Source organism: Phocoena sinus, chromosome 3, assembly GCF_008692025.1.
Source record: "Phocoena sinus isolate mPhoSin1 chromosome 3, mPhoSin1.pri, whole genome shotgun sequence".
In the NCBI taxonomy this organism is placed as follows: domain Eukaryota; kingdom Metazoa; phylum Chordata; class Mammalia; order Artiodactyla; family Phocoenidae; genus Phocoena; species Phocoena sinus.
Window position 1 is genome coordinate 38,324,737 of NC_045765.1, and position 22,202 is coordinate 38,346,938.

Sequence of the window (22,202 nt, forward strand, 5' to 3'; positions counted from 1 at the left end):
TTTTTAAACGAACTGCAAAATGAGTAAAATTTTATTGGGAAAACAGAATAATCAGCTAGGAAAATGAATGATTTTTGATTCCTAAATCACTCCCTGCAATAAAAGATGAACCAAAGATTCCAGATGAACCAAAGATTAATGTGCAAAATATGAAACCATAAAGATTCTAGAAGAAAACACTGGGGGAAATGTTATAATTAATGTTATAATTTTAATTTCTGTATAAAATTCAGATGCCAAAATGATGTATAGATGATTTTCACTCCACAAAATTCTGCATGAAAGAAAATATCGGGGGAAAAAGTCAAAGATAAATAACAAACTGGAGGAAAACTAGGTCACAATGCATATCATAAACCAATAGATATTTTCATTAATATATGAAGAGTCCTTAGAAATCAATCAGAAAAATCCAACTACCAAAGGAAAAATAGGCAAAGACATATACACTTCATAGAAAGCAAGCTAAAATGATTTGCAAGCATATTAAATTTATTCAACTTCCCCATAATAAGAGAAATGAACACTAAAAACCATACTGAGATACCATCTTTCACCTATCAGATTGACAAAGAGCAAAAAAAAAAATTACAGCTACTTGTATTGAAGGTAGGAAAATAGATGCTTTTAACACCATATCGATGGGAACGTGAACTGACTTAACCTCTGAGAAATACAATTTGGTAATGTTTACCAAAATTTTAAACTTCAACTCAATAATTAAAGTTCTAATGACTCATCTTGAAATTTACCTAAACTTGTGCACAATAACCAGAATTGTTATTATATCATTGTTTATATTAGCAAAAGATTGAAACATCCTGAATGTTCATCAACGGAGGGCTGGTAAAAGGAATTATGGTAAATACATAAAGTAGAACATACTATGACGCTACTAAAATTAAAGAGGTAACTTTGTATAATTATGTGCATAAATCAAAATATATATTAAGCAAAAAAGGTGTGAAATAACATTGTATTCATATATGATTATACATGCACAGAATATTTCTAGCAGGAAACAAAACAAACAGGTAACAGTGGTTGCCTCTGGGGAGAGCTGGGTGGTTGGGGAATAAGGGTAAGAGAGTGACTCTTCAAGATATATCTTTTCTGTATCTTTTGAATTCTGAACCATGGGCAAGTACTACCTATTCAAAAGATATTTGTTAAAGAGCTGCAAGAAAATTAGACAAATATCCAAACCCTCTCATCATATTCTAGGCAGGTCTTTACCTGCATGATTTCAGTATTATCATCAGGTGAGAAATTTCTAAAAGATATTAGTGTTCTGCTTTATTTTTCCCTCCTCCCCTTTTCCAAACATGTATTCAGATCCTTAATAATTCCTTGCCTTAGGGAGTTCACCAGGGTAGAAAACAGAAGCTGTTTAGGTCAATGATTCTTCCATCTTTTGTAAAAACCCCAGCACTTTGAAGGGATTATGGCAGTAGACCCCAAAGGGGAGGGAAGAGGTGCTTTTGAGGATAATAAGAGAAGAGAGGGAAGAAGAAAGTTCCTATAATCAGAAAGAGGTTAAGTTCAGGCAGCATGAACAGTAAAGCTCCTAGGGATGGCTATTTGGTGGGCAAAGGGGGTTCCAGGCTTATCAAAGGGTCCTAAACCCCAAGAACCAGCAACTAAAGGCCCTGTGGAAGTAGTGAGAGCTAACCTATGGAGACCAGTGGGGCCACCCCTACCTGGCATTAAGGTAAAGCCTACAGACCTTGGCAAATACCTCGGTGCGGGTGGGGGAGCAGCGGGGAAGGTTTAAAGGAACTCCCATAGCGACTGAAGCTGGATTTCCCTCCAGTCATCAGGATGCAGGGCTTATAGTTGGATTTAAGTTGATTTATCACGTAGCTGATTTTGTGGGTGGAGATTCCTCCACACTATATAACGGCATGCATTGTAAATCAGCTGGTGTATAGCAGACACTCAATACATTAGTCCCACTGCCTAATGTCTTTTTTAAAAAATAAATTTATTTATTTATTTATTTATTTTTGGCCGCATTGGGTCTTCGTTGCTGTGCACGGGTTTTTCTCTGGTTGCAGTGAGCCGGGGCTACTCTTCGTTGCCGTGCCCAGGCTTCTCATTGCAGTGGCTTCTCTTGTTGTGGAGCATGGGCTCTAGGAGGGGGGGCTTCAGTAGTTGTGGCATGTGGGCTCAGCAGTTGTGGCTCGCAGGCTCTAGAGCACAGGTTCAGTAGTTGTGGTGCACAGGCTTAGTTGCTCCACAGCATGTGGGATCTTCCCGGATCAGGACTCGAGCCCATGTCCCCTGCATTGGCAGGCGGATTCTTAACCACTGCGCCGACAGGGAAGTCCCTAATGTTTTTTTTGATGCTACTGTGTGGAAACATCTCTCTTTTCTCTTTTTCGTCCCTCAAATCCTTCTTTGTTTCTTATGCTCTACCTTTGCCTTTGTTTTTTCCTATCTCTTTTTACTTTCCTGCTGCCCCAGATACAGACATAACAAAGGCACAAGCAAGGATTATTTGGCATGACCAGAATCACTAAAAGATGAAGATGCTCTCTTGAGCTTACCAAAACCATGCCCCATAATCTAAGGAATTTTCTCAAAATGCCGGCCTCTTCTGGCCAAATTTCTCCACGAAGCTGGAGAAGACATTAACACTGAGGGAGATGATGAAGCTGAACCCCTGAAACTTCACAGGAACTTTCTAGAGAGGGCTAGTTCTCCTTCAGCTATATGTGGAACTGGACCGTGGAACTGGCCCTGAACACAATGGTGCTTTTGAACACCAGTTCAGGGAACTGGTCCTTCTCAGGTCCTCACAAGGAGAGAGTATGGGGACTATTAAGAAACCCCAGCATCATTAATCATCAAAGAAATGCCACTTGGCTGTCTGAAGACACATAATGAAAAAATGGGGAAAGTGACTGGGGCACTGAGACCTTGGGGGTATAGGGAGTCCCCTGCAGTGCTTAATTTAATGGGCAATGAAAGGCCCATTTTCTCAAGGGCCTAAGGGTTTCAAAAACATTTTTCAATTGTGTGTTTTCATTTCAGTGATAATTTCAAAAGAAAAAAAAAAAAGGTTTACCAACTACAAGACCAAAACTTCTCTTTAGCAGTGACAATTTGCAGTTGAAAGTTTACTAAGTCAGTATTTCCCAAATTGGGGTTGTTTTCTCTACAGTTGAGAGAATTTTTCTCCTTTAAAAGGGGTTCATACCTTACACGTTTAAGAAGCCTGGTTTTAAACATTGTCTTTTCAGGAAAGTAAAATAAAATGTGAATGTTCCCATGCTCTCCCATCAGTGTCTTAGCACTAATTAAGTAACAGCCAGCCACACCTTTGGAAAGCAGGGTCCTGGAGGAGCAGGGAAGGCTTGGAGGAGGAGCGGTAGAGAATATGGCACAGCCAGGTGAGACATGAGGAAGAGGGCACTGAGAAAGAGAAGGGTGGGCACCAACGAGCAGAGGAGGGTCTTGCAAAAGGCTGCTGAAGTACCGTCTAATATAATGTCAGAAATCAACCTAACAGACTGGTCCATGGAGGACCCTGTGGCACCACCCGGAACTTGAACTGCATCCACCAGGACAAGCCCTCTCCCCAACCCAGTGTGTTCCAACGTCCAGTGTATATACCAGCATCCCACAAGCCCAAAACACAGAATAGCCTGGGAGTCCTGTTCTCTTTCTAAACCCCATTCATTCTTCAAGGCTTACCTTTTCCCTGACCTCATCCCAATATATCATACCACTTGTGCCATATACTTAATCACTTACCCATAAACTGTTTGAATTGCTCACGGTTGATCAACCTACGTTCCTTTTGCCTACCCAAGAATTCTGCAAGACCCATGTGGGTAAGCCCCAGGAAAACACCAGCCCATAATAAAATCCCTATTATTTTCATTAACTACAAAGCACTTTGGGGCATATTCTCTTATTTTACTCAAACATCCATCCTACAAGGCAAACTGGACAGGAATTACTGTAGATTTCTATCAAGAAAAGGGAACATGAATCCCAGAAAAGTCTGGTGAGTGGATTTGAACCCATTAATTGAACTCACAAGCATGTTAACGAACTCTCTCACAGGCCAGTCTCCATACTGACCTGGGGGTCTTTTAGATACCACATGATAAGCCTTAAAATTGTTCTTCAAAATAATGGCGTACATCCTGGTCTAGCATCCTCACTGCCTTGCCTTCACATTACTCATGTGGGTTGAAATTTTGTAGTTATTTTGTGATTATGGCCTTGCCACAAAGTAGGTGTTTAATAAATATTTGCTAATGAATGAACATCCTCCACTAGACTGTAAGTTTCATGAGAGCAATGACGCATCTGTTTTGCTCATTATCATATCTCAGCTCCCAAAGAGTGCCTAGCACACAATAGGTCCTCATTAAATATTCACTGATAAATGAATGAATCAGTCAATTAGTTAATGCCTAAATGCTCTCCTATGAAAAGCATTCGTGATACCCACAAACAGATTTCTTTTAAAAATCTACTTTTCGTTAACTCCCCAAACCAGGGCAGTGAACCCAAAACAGAATAAAATTACTTCCAAGAAAATGAACTGCTCCCCAGTTGCAAATCGGCTCTGGATGCTGCTGCTTCACTCCCGTTTACACTCTTTTCAGGCAGCTATTTCAGGTGATGGCATTATCATCAATGGAATTCAATAAAGCAACTGGCTTTCCCCCCCTCGACGTTTATTTTCTATAATCCGTCTTACAGCGGGAGACCATTATCCAGTCAAACAACATTCAATTTCATTGGCATTACCGCTTCAAGGAAACATGCACAGGGTTTGCACAAACGGGTGTGTAGTAAATTTAGTCTTTTAATAGGTTCATTCTTTATTAGGTATTTATTTCGGGAGTCGTAGCCCTAATTAGATTAAGTGGAGAAGCTAAAAAGCTATGGAAATTCCAGAATTAAATGGATTTGGTTTCGTTTTCCAGTTTTCCTTTTATTTTCTTTTCTTCAGATGGCTGGAGAAATCCACACTGCAATCTCCTGTCCCTCAGATAAGAGTTTGTGAAATGAAGCCCTGCCAACGTTTTGTGTAAGGAAGTCACATTTGTCTTTCTCCCACGTGAAGTTATTGTGTGGCTGGAATCTAGGAAAAAGCAGCTCACGGAGCCAATGGTGAACCCAATTTACTGTGGCAGATGAATATAACAAAGGTGGTGGTCTAGATGTTTGGCCTCAAGGCACAATTCAATTTTCAGCTGTTTCAAAGCTATTATGTCAAAGGCTGTTTGCATAAACATAATGTCGCCAGGGTAATCTTCGGTAGGCAGGACTGGAGACGTCTGCCCTCTACTGCCCAAAATGGAAATAGCCGCTGAACATCCCTTCAATCCAGAATCAGGGCTACAAAAAAGTCTACAGTTCCCCCAAATAATGGGTCATCTCAGAACTTTCTGAAATTTTTTTCTCAAGCTTTAAAACCAGACGTGATTACTCAGTTTTGTTTTGAGGGAGAAAATGAAGTAGACTGAGGATGTGATGAGTTGATTGGTGATGTGGGAACCTAGGAGAAAGCTATTTCCCTTCTTAGAATTTAAAAGAAAATTCCCTTCAGCCTCCCATCCACCCACACATATATATTTATATCATCACATTGATATTTAATATGTTTTTTTAACATAGAAGAAACAATGACTCACAGGAAACAAATCAATAGATTTCAGAATGGGCTAAAAATGTCACTATAAAATATACATATATATAATGTTTATGAGGGCAAGAGTGGGAGAGGATATCTTTTCAGTTTCAAGTAAAAGTCTAGCTCCTTCTTTAGTTTTCTTCTCTTTTTCTTTATTCTTTCTCTTTAATAAAAACGATGCTAAGATCTATGCTATGTATTTATATCCGCAGAGAACCACTGTCAACACTTAAATGTTTTTCCTTCCAAATACAGAAACAAAGGATGGGTCACTTTGGAGGAGAAAATTTTCGGTAGGGTGCTACAGTGGAAGGCCCCCAGACAAAGAGAAAGGTCAGTGCAAATAGACAGAAGATGTGTTCCAGGGGACACTGACTTAAACCAAAACCTGTATAGAGTCACTCCTGAACCAAACTTGGAACAGAAAACTGCCCAGAAAACTCAGATTAGTTCTGTCCCAAATGGCACAGAATTAATCCTCAATTGGGTTTTGTAAACTAATGTCCCTATGTCCAGAGCTACCCTTTAAATGCTTTAATCTAAAATGTCCAAACCTTGTTCAAGTCACTGGACACAAGATATTCCTTCTGCATGCCCAGGTCCCCAATAAGGCCATGCATCAAGACTGGACAACATGAACACATGCATGGAGTTTACAGTCTAGTGGAGTTTATAGCTCAGGAAAAGAGACTGACATTCATCAGATAACAAAAGTGATTAATTACAAAATGAAGAAGATTTTTTTACGTAGCATTCATAGGGCATGTTTAACAGGGTACCTACACTAAGTCAATCCCTATGATGGCAAAATATTTGTCTATAACCATAAAAATATCTACTACTTATTGGAGTCTTTCCTCATTTGGGGCACTATATGAGGTCTTTATATGATTTCCTCATAGAATCCTGACTACGCCCCATGAGGAAGGCATACTATTACCCCATATTACTGATGAATAAACTGAAGTTCTAAGGAGTAAAGTAACTTGTCCAAGGCCATACAGTCAATAAATGGCTCATATCTAAGTACAAGGCCAATACCCTCACAGCTTCCTACTTCTCTAATTATCTAAGCTAAATATGCTAAAAAATTCAGTCAAAGGGTTTAAGTTGAGGATCAACAATGTTCACATTAGGCAGAGCTGCTCTGTTTATTTGCTTAAAGTTTCAGAGGCAAAAAAAAAAAAGTTAACTATTTTTAAGCAATAGGGGAATGGGAGGGGACTGCCCAGGGTAATTAGAAGGTAAGTGTGCTTTCTGAGGCCACACTTCTTGGGTTCAAATCCCAGAGCCACTAATTACCAACTGTGTGACCTGGGGCAGATTTCATCTTCCCATAATTCATTTCCTTAACTGTAGAATAGGGAAGATAATAATAGTATCTTACCTCATAGGGTAGTTTGTGAGGATTAAACAAGGTAATCCAGTATATATGAAGCAGTTAGAACAGTGTCTGGCACCACGTAAGCACTCTATTTTGGATTCAGAATGAAAGCGCAGGTGATGGTTTACTTCAAGGAGTCCTTCAGAAGGTTCAATGAGATAATATTTTTTAAATGCTCAGAACAGTGCCCAGAACTGTGTAAATACTTCTTTACTGTTCAGTGAAATCTCATGCTGGCTGTCCATGACCAAGAGGAAGGGGGTTTGGCAGCCAATGTCACCCTTGCAACAACAATCACAGCTTCGAGATGAACCGTGCGCAGGTTGCCATCTAGATGTCTGAGGCCACAGCATTTATCAAAGGCTCTAGCCTAACTGAAGGGTCTTATGTTGCACACTCATTTGCATTTGTTACAGAAGCTTCAGTGTGGGGACTCTGCAGAACTACCCTCTGTGGAAAAAAATTAATTATTAAATGAGACAAAAGGTTCTTTGGTTTCTTTCCATATTACCAGTGGTTTGCCTCACCCACCCACAAAGAAACAGGAATCCAGGGATTGAGTAACTTAGCTGGTGTGCTAAAGGAGAGGAAGGCAGGGCAGAATAGTAATTTAGGACATGGCATCTGGAGTCAGGCAAAACTGCTTTCAGCTCCACCCCTTCCTTACATATGACCCTGACTGAGTAGCTTAAACTTTCTGAGCCTGTTTTCTCGTGGGTAAAATGGAGATAAAAATAGTATTTACCTTATAGGGGTTTTTTTGAAGAATAAAACATGATAATATAAAGTGTTAATCATTAAAAAACTAATATAAAAATAATAAAAGCCAGCACTTAACGAGTGCTGACCACGTTAGCTGTGTCGTATCTATGCCTCACAATAATTCAGAATAAGTATTGCTGTCAGTCCCATTTTACAGATGATGTCTGAGATAACTGAGTCACTTGCTGGCATAGTTGGGATTTTAAATCAAGTCTTATACAGCCTAGGAAATAATGTGCTGTAAGTGGTAGCTGTTATTTCCTTTCATATCATCGATTTCTCAATGATTCAAACCATTATTTCTTATCTGCTTACCTTTATGAAGCCAGGGCCTGTGAGAAAAAAAACCAAGCAGGGTAAGTCATGAATCCCACCTTCATAGAGCTTTTAGTTTTATTGTTTAAACAAGACACAGGCACCTGATGAATTATTGCTCCCATCTCCAAATCCTCCCAGATATAACCGGAGTCCTCTACATACAATATTCAACTTTCCCCCTCATATCTGACTTCCCCAAATCATATCTCCATTACATGAAGTTAACATTATTCACCACTGGCACATTTGTTAGGAATTCCGAAGATGATCTAATGTATTGGAGATATGATGATGAAAAGCATATACTTACTACTCTAAGTACTCAGCATAGACATCTATTATTTTTCCACCTAACATCCATAGATCCTTCTTCAGGTAATAGCATCCCAACCTTGCTCTGGAGGCCCCATCTCCAGCTCTCAGTCCTTGTGATTTGGGGAGAGTTGATTCCACTCCAGGTTCCAACAGGCATTGGTGGGGGGATAGGGGTGGGACTGATGTTACCTCATGCTTAGCCAATCAAAAAGCTGAGTTCTCCAAGCCAAGCAATTGCTTTGGTGGGTTGGGGGAGTGTAGGGGGGCTCATAGCCTAATTAGAGCTAGAGAGGATTTTCACGGGACTAATGGGAGAAAGGCATCATGTTTTCCCCTGGGTCTGCTAGCAGTAAGGAGAATCTGAGTCTGGAGCTTCCAGGGCCATCACGGGAAACCTGGGAATGAAGCCAACATGGCATGAGGCAGAGCTGAGAAATGGCGAGAAACCAAGTCCTCATGACATCAGTGGAGCCCTTGAGCCATGTAACTCCCAAAGCATACCACTAGAGAGAGAGCATTTTTCACTCTTCTATGGAAATCCCTTCTCTCCTTAAGCCAGTTTGAACTGGGTATTTGTCACTTTCAGCCAAATTAATCTGGACTGATAGAGGGCCCCATAAATATAAATTCATTCATTAACAGTAGTAGAAGAGTGGAAATTGACTATATATACTCTTTCACACTTCTCATACTTTGAATCATTGGCACATCCTTGTGAAATGTCTCTCCAGGGTTAGGAATGTTTTCGAAAAAATAAAATGAGCAAAATCTGCATCAAAAACTAGGAATGGGGGGCTTCCCTGGTGGCGCAGTGGTTGAGAGTCCGCCTGCCGATTCAGGGGACACGGGTTCGTGCCCCTGTCTGGGAAGATCCCACATGCCGCGGAGTGGCTGGGCCCGTGAGCCATGGCCGCTGGGCCTGCACGTCCGGAGCCTGTGCTCCGCAATGGGAGAGGCCACAACAGTGAGAGGCCCGCTTACAGCAAAAAAAAAAACTAGGAATGAACCAAATAAATTTCACTAAACCTTGACTCTAACAATGCGAAACATAATGCTGGCTTCTCCATCCAACAGTTATAAACTCTTTCTATGTTCTTCAAGCAAGATCACTCAAAATCCAGACTTGTGTGTGCCAGAAGTTAGTTAAGCTTAGGCTGAACCAAAAGCGAGTGAAGCTATTAATTCCCAAATAACTGATTTGAGAAAAACAAAGCCTAAATCCCAAATAAGCTTCCTTTTCAGGAGAGCAGACACTGTGAGTAAAGGCAGCATTTTTTGTAGTTGGACAATCACTGGAGAAATTCATTTATGTTCTTTTCCTTCCCGTCTTTTCATCCTTCCTTTTCCCCGTGTCCAATCAGGTACCAAGCTCTGTGCTTCCCTGCCCCAGGGAAGGTCTGTAACTATAAAATACCTTTCTTCCCTGGCTTTTGTTCTCAAAAGCCTGCAGTGGCCATGGCAACCTGGTGGCCCATGGACATTTTACTTTGGCCCACACAGAATAATTTTAAATGCTTGAGCCAACATTTGACACGAAGGAGACTGCTCATAAAAGTCGAGATTTCTAGCTTTTCTTGAAGATCAGAAGATCCAGCAACACAGGGCAACATGAGTGATGACAGCAAGCCAGAACTAGGTAGCAGCCCCCTCTAGCCAGACCACGTACCAAACCCCTGCCAAGCTGCTTTACTCACTTCGAATCCTATCCGGCCTCTGCAGTCATTTGAGTTTGCAATTCCTGGCCTAAATCTACTGAGGAGAGTATGCCAGGAGTCCTGAAGAGATGGGAAAATAGGGTTGGAGACAAAAGGGAATTCCTCTGATCGGAGCAAGAAGAAAAATAATTTCTCTACAGATTAAAGAGATTTTCAAAAGTTGAGGAGTAAGACAAAAGGCTGCATTCTCTCAGTGAGCAAAAGAGACCCGAGGGGCCTAACTGGTAATGTTCTGGAAGAGTAGCAAGACTTCAGTAAGGAATGGCTGTGTAGTTCTCTGCTTTGGCAAAGATTTTCTTGTTCCATTTGTGGATTAAAAGCAGCAGGGCAAGAATCATACCTCGTGGACTGGGTTCATAGTTCTCAGCAATTACGGCACACTGATGGCCAATGATCTAGGGCCCTTCCCAAGAGATGTCCCCAGGACTAAGCAAGGTTAAATTTCTAGCCCACCAGAGAATGAGAACCTAGGTTGTTTTAAGGGAGAAAAAAGTACAATATTTCTTGAGCACATGAAATTGAGAATTGCTACAATTTCCAAGTGTTCCAGGAAGTCACAAACACACACCTCCAAATTCTTTCTCCCTCAGTTTTGCTGGGTTTTTTTCATACATCTTGGTGGGTTTCTCAGATGGCCATTCTTATTTGCCCTGCTCTGAGGGCTGCTGTAGCCTTGGCCTACAAATACCTGGGTTTTATAGTGTCTTTAGTTCCAGGACGTTTGGACGTTTCTCTCTGTTGCTCTGACCCGGACACTGTGATCCTGAGATGGAGCAGCAATTTCTAGATTCCTCACATACTGAAAGAGGAATGGATAGCTTCTTAGCTGACAAAAGAGTTCAGCTCAGGCAAGTCTGCAGAATGAGGTGACAAGACACTCCCTGTGGTCTCTCTAGAACTGAGAGGAAAAGTGGAACTTTCTCTGGTTGTTCAAGAGGCAATAATTCCACATGGTCCTTAAGAGCACCAGCTTTAAAGTCAGACAAACCAAGTTCAAGTCCTGGCTCTGCCACTTATCAGCTTTTTTGATTTTCCTCAGGCAGCCTCCGTTTCCTCAAAATAATAGTACTCGTCTCACAGTTTTGTTGGGAAGGCTCAATGAGGTAACGCATAGAAAATGTCTAGTTCAACAGTTCTTACTGTTCACAGTAAGAACTCAACTTAGGGTTGGCTATTAAAATAATAATATATTTTTGAAAGTTGCTAAGGGAATAGATCTTAAAAGTTCTCATCACAAGAGAAAAATTCTTAAGTGAAATAATGAATGCAGATGCTGAGCAGAGAGACTGGCAAATAGTAAATGCTCAATAAATGCTATATTTAAGTGAAAAAAACAAGAAAAAAATTCTGTAATTATTTATGGTGATGGATGTTAACTAGACTTATTGTGGTGATCATTTCATAGTATATTACAAATATCGAACCATTATGTTGTACACACGAAACTAATATAATGTTTCTTCATTACCACTTTTATGAAATCTGCATTTTTTAAATGTACACACACAAACACACATGTGTGCTCTTTTTTTTTTTCATTTATTTATTTTTGGCTGCGTTGGGTCTTCATTGCTGTGCACAGGCTTTCTCTAGTTGTGGCGAGCAGGGGCTACTCTTCGTTGCAGTGTGCGGGCTTCTCATTGCAGTAGCTTCTCTTGTTGAGGAGCACAGGCTCTAGGCACGCGGGCTTCAGTAGTTGTGGCTCGCAGGCTCAAGAGTTGTGGCCTATGGGCTCTAGAGCGCAGGCTCAGTAGCTGTAGCACACGGGCTTCGTTGCTCCACGGCATGTGGGATCTTCCTGGACCAGGGCTCGAACCCGTGTCCCCTGCATTGGCAGGCGGATTCTTAACCACTGCGCCACCAGAGCAAGCATTAGGTCTCCCCCAAGAATAACTAAGACGTGGTGTGGAGCAGACAGGGCTAGAATTACAGTTCAGTTATGAACTATGAGGTGCTCCATAAACATGACAAGGGATGAGCTTTCCTGAGAGAGGGACTACTTCTTATACCAAGGCAGGAAGGTGTTACCTCTTGGCTCCGCGTAGGCAAAGCCTCCTACTTCCTTTCTCTCACTTCAATCTCTCAGCCAGGCGGAGCCCCAGGCAAGCAGAGACTGATAGGAAGGCAAAGGTGGCTTAACACCCAGATCGTCTTGTGGAGTGAATTTGTGGCCCACAGAAAGAGCCACTTGTAAGATCACCTTTCTGAGGCTCTCAAAACATGCAAGCATCTGTGAAAAGATATAGGAGAATTTCCTTTTGAATTAACATCTGAGCTCCTGAACACATTTCTTTCTTTCTTTTTGGCCGTGCCTAGCGACATGCGGGATCTTAGTTCCCCGACCAGGGATCCAACTCGTGCCCCCTGCAGTGGAAGTACAGAGTCTTAACCACTGGACTGCCAGGGAAGTTCCATGCATTTATTTCTTTATTATGTCATCTGGATCTTCTCAGTCCCTTGAAATCTAAATAGGATTGCCTCAAAATTCCAATTCTGCAGTGTGGGGAAAGACCTACATCTCTCTAAGAGACCCGTAATTTCCTCAATCATTCTCAGTTGCCCCTTTCTCCCTGACTCTCATGTCCAGGGAACCATCTCTGCTTTCCACTGAAGAGACCCCGATGTGAAGTTCAACCCCTCCTCGGGTTGCCTCCAATGAATGATCCACCCACAGAGAGCTATGGGTGAACAATGAGATTTTTCACAAGACTTCAGGAAAAAAGACAGCACATGGCCTCCAGTGAGGTACATTAGAAACCACATTAAATGACCTCTACCTGACTGTCCACTGGATGTATCCAAGCTTCCCACGACCTTTGTATAACTCATAACTGATGCCCAAACATTGTTATCCCCAACCTTGTTTGTGTCAGTTGTACTGTTATTGTAATTATGTAATTTAATTCAATATAAATAAACACAAAATGTAACTATGAAAATACAGCTCTTGTTTATATTAAAACTAAGTTAAATGTTTTGTATAGACTTTACAAAGGCGCACTTATAGAGAAATTATTGTCATGTTCGATCTTTGAGAAAAAAGAGCACTATACAAGATGGGGAATAACAGTAAACCTCTGGAAGGACTCTGTGCTGAGATTACTTCCCATGTTTCTTTTAAGTTGATGATCCAATTTTAAAAAAATTAAAAAAATGAGAATTCACAAATGATGCATTTGGAGTGCCTGGTGCAAGAAAAGCAAGGATGTCCAAAAGTAGCCACTTGGCTAGAAAACAAAGACCTTGGTCAGACATCAAATGATGAGTCAATGAAAATATTACATGTCTTAAGATAAAATGTATAAATGTGTTTTTAATGATACCCTCATTTAGCCATTTTAACCATTTATTACTTAACTGTGCTCCTGTCATGTCAGATTAGAGGACTTTTGCTAGTCTTCAAAATTCACAGTTGACAATGATATTTTCAAAGTACTGGGTGTCCCCTACCTACTCCTTTCTCTACCCAACACCCAGCTGCCCCTGTAATTTCAAATATTCTCCCCTTACCATGCAGAATAAGCCCGCACTCCCTGACTAACAAACTTATAATCAGAAACCTTTAACCTGGGTTTTCACCCAACAGAAAAATAATAACAGCCAACATTTATGGAGTATGCACTGTGTGCCAGTCACCACGCAAAGTACCTTATACCTATTAACTGAACAATCCTATAAGATAGGGAGCATTTTACAGATGAAGGATCTGATACACAGAAAGGTTAATCGGCCACCAAGCTAGTAAGTGGCAGTCGCATCCAGAACCCATGTTCTTAACCATGGTTCGATGGCAAAGATTTTCCACCTAACCTGCTCTGCCCTCCTCTGTAAAAAGCAGTTTAAAAATAGCAACAACAAAAACATATTCATATTATACATCAGGTGTATTTATATATGTAGGTCAGGTGCTATGTCAGTGTTGGAGACAGAGACAGCAGACTCAATGCCTCGCCTCCTGGAGCTTACAGCCTAATCAGAGGGGCAGGCACTGAACAAGTAATTCTAAACATGACAAGGTGACAAACCACTCTTCAGAGACAGTGGCCAGAAAACCACTGGGAAGAGATATTTGCAACATGTATAAGCAACAAATCTAAGCAATAAAAATAGAAAATTAGCAGAAGACATGAACAGGCATTTCACACAAAAGGAAACAATGAATAGCAATAAACATATAAGAAGATGTTCAGCCTTATAAGTAATAAGAAAACAACGTGTTAATTTCAATAAGCTACTATTTCACATCTACCAGATAGGCAAAAACTAACAAGTCTGACAAACCAAGTGGGCGGGGGGCGGGGATCTCCCATACACTTCTGGTGGGGCTACAACTTCTATAAACACCTGGGAAAACAATCAGCATAAAGTAGAAGGTACATCTATTCTCCAAGCCAACAATTCCGCTCTGAAATGTACACACTAGAGAAAAAGTTGTCCTTGTATACCGGGAAGACATATGTGAGAATGTTGACAGCATTGTCTGTAACAGGAAAATAAAAACAAAACTTGAAATAACCCAAGTGCTCCCAAAAAGCAGCATGGATAAATAGGTTGAAATATATTTATTCATTGGAACACTGCACAGCAGTGAAAATGAAGGGCACACAGGTGTCATCAAATGATTGATGATGTTCTACTTATTAGGCTGGATGGTGGGTAAGTGGTTGTTTATCATCACTCTTTATACTGTCCTTGTTATATGCAGCCATGTATGTGTACATTTCACTATATTTTCTAAAAGAGTAAAAAACTAATAAGTGCTACAAAGAAAAAGGAGCAAGAGCTAGGCAAGCATATGCCTTTTTCATATTTGCTATATGATATCTCCCAATTCTGATGAGACCACGACCTGCTTCGTTCCTAGAGTGAAAGAGTAAATAAGAAACTTCAATCAACTCAGTCAATATGGACCATCAGAACAGATCACTGTGACCTCAAAGTGGATTCAGAGGAAAGATTTGGATTAACTAAGTGGATGAATTTCAACAGACAGACTACCTCATTTTATGCTACATACACATATGTACTAGTCTTCATTCTATCGATCAATGGATTCATCTACTGAAAACTCACTGTGGGAGTGGCTAGAGGGCCACAGCTCACTCAACACCTATTTCCTGAGTCTCCTCAAAAGATCTTCACAATTGTTTTTTTTTTAAAAGCTTTGCTTATCTGCTGGTGCCTGACTTACATCCTCCCCTATGTGACAGAGGATGTCACAAGCCTGCATCTGACATTAATTAATTAATTAATTTTTGCTGTGTTGGGTCTTCGTTTCTGTGCAAGGGCTTTCTCTAGTTGTGGTAAGCGGGGGCCACTCTTCATCGCGGTGCGCGGGCCTCTCACTATCGTGGCCTCTCCTGTTGCGGAGCATAGGCTCCAGACGCGCAGGCTCAGTAGTTGTGGCTCACACGCCCAGCCGCTCCGTGGCATGTGAGATCCTCCCAGACCAGGGCTCGAACCTGTGTCCCCTGCATTAGCAGGCAGATTCTCAACCACTGCACCACCAGGGAAGCCCCTTTCACAATTTTTGCCAAAAGAAGAATAAGGAAAGAAGCTTGGAACCTGAATGATTTTTCTGAGCCTACATTCTTAACCAGGAATTCATGGACAGGCTTCAAAGGATCCAAGAAATTCCTGAAAACACATGCAAAACATTGCATTCATGTGGATGTGTGTGTGTTTTAGAGGAAGAGTGCCTGTAAACAACATTTGAGTGTCAAATATGACCTTCTAAAAAGCAGCCAGACTGCTACGTTAATGGGATGGCTAATCATGCCCAAGTCCCGATTTTAGATTAAAAATCATGTGTCCTGGGAAATCCCTCAGACCTGGGAAAACCAGGATGGTTGGTCACTCTAATATAGAGTTGCCAGACAAAATGGATAATGCCCAATTAAATTTGAATTTCAGGTAAACAATGAATTTTTTTGGTATAAGTATGTCCTGAGAATTATTTATTATTACATGAAATTCAGATTTACCTGGGCATCCTATATTTTTATTTGCAAAGTATGGCAACCCTACCCTAATAGAATAACTAATAATAATAGTATAAATAGGAATAGTAATAGCAGTAGCAGTAACCAACAATTTTTGAGCACTTCCTTCATGTCAGGCACAATTTCCTATTCCATCCTAACCACATCGCAGGTGGTTAGGATTATCATCATTTCCACTTTATGGATGCAGTAATTAAGGATCAAAGAGATGAAATAGCTTGTCCAACATCACGCAGTTAACTAGTCAAGGGCAAAGTCAGATTCAAGTCCACCAAGATCCATGTTCTGTGAAAGAGGGAAGGGAGAAAGCTGTACCTGGAGAGGCCAGAGGTACCTGAGTTTGCCACCTGAACTCCCCCCGTCAACCCCCATCACCTTTGTAATCAGTTACTTATCCTTGGGCCCTGAACACTTGACAGGCTGTGTATAGGAGGCTGACAGATTTGAAGCATTAGCACCATGGCTTGGCGAGCATCCTGTTTCCCAAACCCTGCTCTAACTCCCCCACTTTTCTCATAGGCTTTATCAGGAAGACTTTCCCGGAAGCCTTTCAGCCCACAAGAGTTGACAGTGGTTTAATGAACATCAGCTGAAATTCATCTGCCTCTTTGAGCTGCTTCCTGTTCCCCCAAATCTATTAGTACTTTGTCCAAATAGTCTGCAGGTTGGACTGGGACTTTCATGGAGGTGATCAACTGTCTCATTTTGCCTGGAACTGAGAGATTTCCAAGGATGCAGACTAGAGATTTCCAAGGGTGCAGACTTTCAGTGCTAAAAGTGGGGAAATCCCAATAAAACTAGGACAGTTGGTCACCTATCTGTCTGGCAGATTAACCACACACTTTCACTAATATTATCTCACTTAACTGTCAGCACAACCGTGGGACAGAACCCATTTTACAGATGAGGAAACTGAATCGCAGAGATATTCAGTAATTGCTCAAGTGTGCAGGGTTGTGAACTGCAAAGCTGAGCCTGCCAGATGTGCCTCACTCCAAAGCTGGGCCAAGAAGTGGTTTAATGCCCTGGGCTCCAGAGTCGGAATGCCTGACTCTGAACTATGAGTCTGACCTTGAGTCATTTCATAAACCTCTCCTAGTATCCCAATTCCCTTATCTATAAAAATGAGGATAATACTAAAACCTGCTAGCCCATTCTATGAAGATTACGTGAGATAATGCATTTAAAGCACCCAGCACAATGCCTGGTGCTTAACAAATGCTCACTGGTGGAAGCTCTCATAACTTCATCTTATTGCTAAAAGAATGAGATATGGAAACGGTTCTGTCTTCTCTGCATCAATCTCAAAGGTTGGAATATTTCCAAAATGTCTTTCTTTCCCCTTACAACAAGTTATCCATCTTTCATCTGTTTTTTCATAAATATTTTTTAAACCTACATTTTCAGCTTTTACTATCTCTTGTGAGTTCCACATCCTGATCACAAGCTGTGTCTATTACAGAGTTCTTTTATTTAACCTATATTTTGCTGTATCTTTCACAAGCTCAAAGGGAATAAATTTCAGTCAGGATCTACTTAAAGAACGAATCCTTCTAGACCCTACCCTGAGTGACTTGGTGAGCACACAGACCATGTATCTGCTTCATTCACCTCTGAGTTATAAATCATTGCATGTGCTCCATAAATATTTATTGAATTCACTAATCAATTAATCAATATCACTTCCTACATTATCAACCATTCTTGCTACTCTGTATCTGGAATAAACCATTCCATTCTGTGAGTCTTGTTTTGCAGTAATTTTTAACCCCCATCTTACAGTTGCTAATTTTCTAAAATTTACAGTTAGACAAAGCTATTCACCAACTCAGTCACAAGAAGAAAGTCGTTCAGACTAAGTAAGAGTCAAGGAATGAATGAAGGTAGGGTAGAAGGAATACCAAACCAGAAGTCAGAGGAACTGAAGGCCAGATTTGCCATGCATCAGCTTTGTGTCTTGGGAGGAAAAGAAAGGCAATGAGAACATTGGTGTAGCCCTTGCTACAGGCCAACTCTGGATTACACACATTCTAAAGACTTTTCAATTTAATTCCCCTGCCAAGAAGCTATTTCTGTCCTGGTTTTAAAAGTAAAGAAGCTAAAACTCAGGGAATTTAAGTCTTTTTACCCAAGTTACACCTAGTAGTGAATGCAAGATTTGAACCCAGGTCTATTGACTACACAACAGAGATTCTTCTCATTTTTCCCATCACCACCAAGTTGCCTCCATAAAATAAGTGATTGCAATAGAAAATTGTTTCATTCAACCAGTTTCTAGCTGATGGGCCCAACAAGCTTCCCTTGAATCAGATCATGTCATCTATTTAAGCCTTAGTTTTCCTCGGGGTAAAAGGCGGAGTTTGAACTAGATGATGCCTTTCACATTTTAAATCCTGTGACTTGGTGCCAATGTGCCGGGGTTCACTCTGAAAAAAAGAGGCTCCCAGCTGGAGCACTCAGAATAAGGCAGCCTGTGTGTTCAAGCATCCATCCTTCTAGCATTATCAATCTGCCACATTAATATGCTAATTGTGAGGGAAGAAATGTGGAACTAATAATTCCATGTATCTTTCAAGTAAGGGCATCCAGGTAGCACCAAGATACTAGAGGACTGAAATCAGCATGATTGCGTTGACTTTGAGTGTGTCATGGCAGGAGAACAGAAAATGGGTTCTTTCATCACAGTTCTTTAACATGTTCATTCCAAAACAGTCCAAGAGAAAGAAAGCTCTTCTTTCCACTTTCTTCTAGGGTTGACATTATCCAGTATGTAGACCATATTGGCAGCCTCCTCCATACCTCCGGGAGCTCATCAAAAAGTAATAACCCTGATGCCTTGGAGCTGCATAAATCTGCTGCTCTCAGAATCGCCACCCAGCTTGGAAGGGTTGGCTGACTTGCATAGATGGGGCTAAAAAAATGTTCCATTTGGCTTTTTCAAAATCTTGACTAATTGAACCATCTGGTGAAGGACAAAAACCATGTCATTTGGGGCGTGGTGATTTTAAATAAGCTGCCAGTGTGTGCAGGATAAAAAAGGATTGGTGGCATGTTGGTGATGGCTACAGGAGAACTTGGCACATCTGTCAGAACGAACCTTGAAATAGAACTTCAGTAGAACTAAATGCAAAATCATCCTTTTTCCCTCCATGACCCCTGCTCTGGCCCATAAAACCAAATATATGCTAACGTATATCTGCCCAAATAAGGGCATTCCCAGCTTTGTCCTCTCCTTCCTTTACTAAGTATAAGCCTAACACATCAAAATGTAAGTCACCTACATGGCTCGGTTTGCAGGGCTCATTAAAGTCCTCCTGACTTATCCCCCATACCACCTACCCACCCCAAAAATGTATTAAACCCTGGCTTTGCCACAATGGCTGATATTTCCATTGTATCCTTTCTTCATATTAAATGTGTATGTCTTTCTCTAAGATGTGAAAACATAGTGTAGGTGGGGCTCCTCAGAAGCAGACCGTGGGAGGAGGGTTCACACGCAAGTGTTTTGTTAAGGAGATGTTTCCAGGGGAAATCAACAAGGGAGAAGCAGGATGGGAAGAGGGAGAAGCGAAGCCAAGGTTCGATTTCTGGCAAATCCACATGAAGAGTAGATTCATCCCGATCCCACAGGGAACCCTGGAATGTAAGTCACATACCTCAGAGTTTGTCTCAATTTGAGGCAAGAAAGCTGGGCTTTCACACTCCTGAACATGTCAGTTGTTGCCCAAGAGCAGCCCTAGACAAGTAAACCTCAGGCCGTTCTACCGCTCTGAGAATTTGAGTGAAGCCACCCCTGTAGCACAAGAGTGTCCTTCAAAGACACAGTGTCACAAGGGCAGGTCATAAAAGAAAAAGCTCCCAGGGGCAAGTATGTGAAAAAGATCTAAGGGGATCTGGTGGGGCATGACAGCATCTGCTACACACATGAAGCTTTTCCCAGCCTTCAGTGGTTTAGGGCAAAATGGCTACCTGATAAGAGGACAGGCTCCAGGAGGAAGGGTGCAGGTGGCAGGAAAGTTAAGTGACAAGAAGTGAGGAGATATTCCTGGGTAAAAGGAAGTAGGGCTCAGTGGCGGGGGGTCGGGGTGGGGGAGGCTGCAGTTAAGAACACTTGGGAGCTAAAGGAGAGGATGCAGTGGCAGAGGGCGGAGGGAGGCGGAAGGACGTGGAGACATCCCAACAGACCATACGTACATCTGTGGAAACAGCTACTGAGCAGTGCAAAGGAGGGAGAAGATAAAGACCAGAGGGAAGGGCGCTAGATCAAGATGGGGTTCTAGTCCTGGCCCCAGTAAACTCACTGTGACTCGGGATAAGCCATTTTCCCTCTCCTCAATTCAGCTTCCTCTTTGGTAAAATGAGGGTTGACCAGATTAGGACCTTCCAAAGCCTACTGCAAGAAACACTGGGGTTTCATGAGCTATTAATAGGTGTTCGTGGCAAAGGGTTCTGCAGACACAAAGTTTAGGGAACACTGCAGTTTCCTTTGGAAATCCATATTAACATACTAAAAGTCCTGCCTTTAGAAACTTATTTAACTGTTGAACTCTATTATTTACTTGACCACAAGCCTCTTTTGGGCCAGATATCTAGAGTCTTCTCTCAGGACACTAATGTTTGGGAAATGGAGGTTCCTTCTAGCTCTAGTGTCAATTCTATTTCACAATTTAACAATTCTTGCACTCACAAATTAGATGAAATAAAAATATGTCCAGTGAGGGAGGCTCATGACTATCAAAAGGCAACCAAGAAACTTGGTGATAACATTTACAACTACCAGGTATCAAGCAATTAACCTATGCCAAGCACTGCAGCATGCACTTTATAAATACTGCTTGATTTGATTTCTATAGGGACCTTGATGAGTATTTTTATCTCCACTTTCCAGATGATGTAACTGAGGCTCAGAGAGGTTCAACAGGTTGCCTTGGTCTCACAGTAAAGTTTAAAGCCAGGAGCCAAGCTTTAGCAGCCTAATGCCATGCCCCGGTCTTCGTCATTATCCCAACTCTGGGGGCCTTTGTTTCTCATCTTTCTCAAGCCAGCCTTCCTGTGCGAGACCCTCTGTCATTTTGTCACTTCACCTTTGATACATCATCCATAAAATGAGGCTAACTGTCCTGGTCAACATGTATATTTGGGAGCTCTCACAAAAATAACTGTAAAGTGCTTTTCAAATAAAAAGTGTTCTAAAATAATTTGAAGCTAATATTGAAGACAAAAAATAAAATTCCGTACATAGCTGTATGGCTTTTGAGAAAACTGTTTCAGTGAATCAATGAAAGGAATTATGTCAACATTATAGGGGAGAAACATGATGAGGAAGCAACGATACTATTTTAAGATGAAATCAGAGCTAATTTTACTGAGAGTCTGTTATGTTTCCTCTCACCCTTTTCTTTCACCCTTCTGGTAGACTACCTTGTACCAAGGCCTAAGAGACCTTTCCTTGCCACTGTTCATATTATTATTGCTTCTAGAAATGTCCTTTGCTATTCCTCCACCTACCCAAGGCTTTAAGACCCAATTTAGGTCCTGATTCCTCTGTGATGTTCACACTCTCTCCTGTGTAACCTTATGGTCAGTACTACCCAGTGATGGCACTGACTGTTCCCACCTGTATTGATCTGACCTGCCCAAACAGATGGTAAGTGCCTATCTGGGTTCGATCAGACTGCTATAACAAAAATACCATAGACTGGGTAACTTAAACAACAAACACTTGTTTTTCACAGTTCTGGAGGCTGGGAAGTCCAAGATCAAAATGCCCACAGATTTGGCGTCTGATGAGAACCCACTTCTTGGTTCATAGGCAGTTGTCTTCTCTCTGTGTCCTCACATATGACAGAAGGGGTGAGAGAGCTCTCTGGGGTCTCTTTTACTTACTTTTTTTTTTGATCAACACTTACATTGTAATCTTGATTTCAATACAGATTTGTGACCATTGTGAATATAAACAAATTACTTCATTTTCCATCTTCTTAAAACTGGAGTTGGCTACCCAAGAATTTACAAAAGCCTTTAAATTTCTGGATAAAATTGACTAA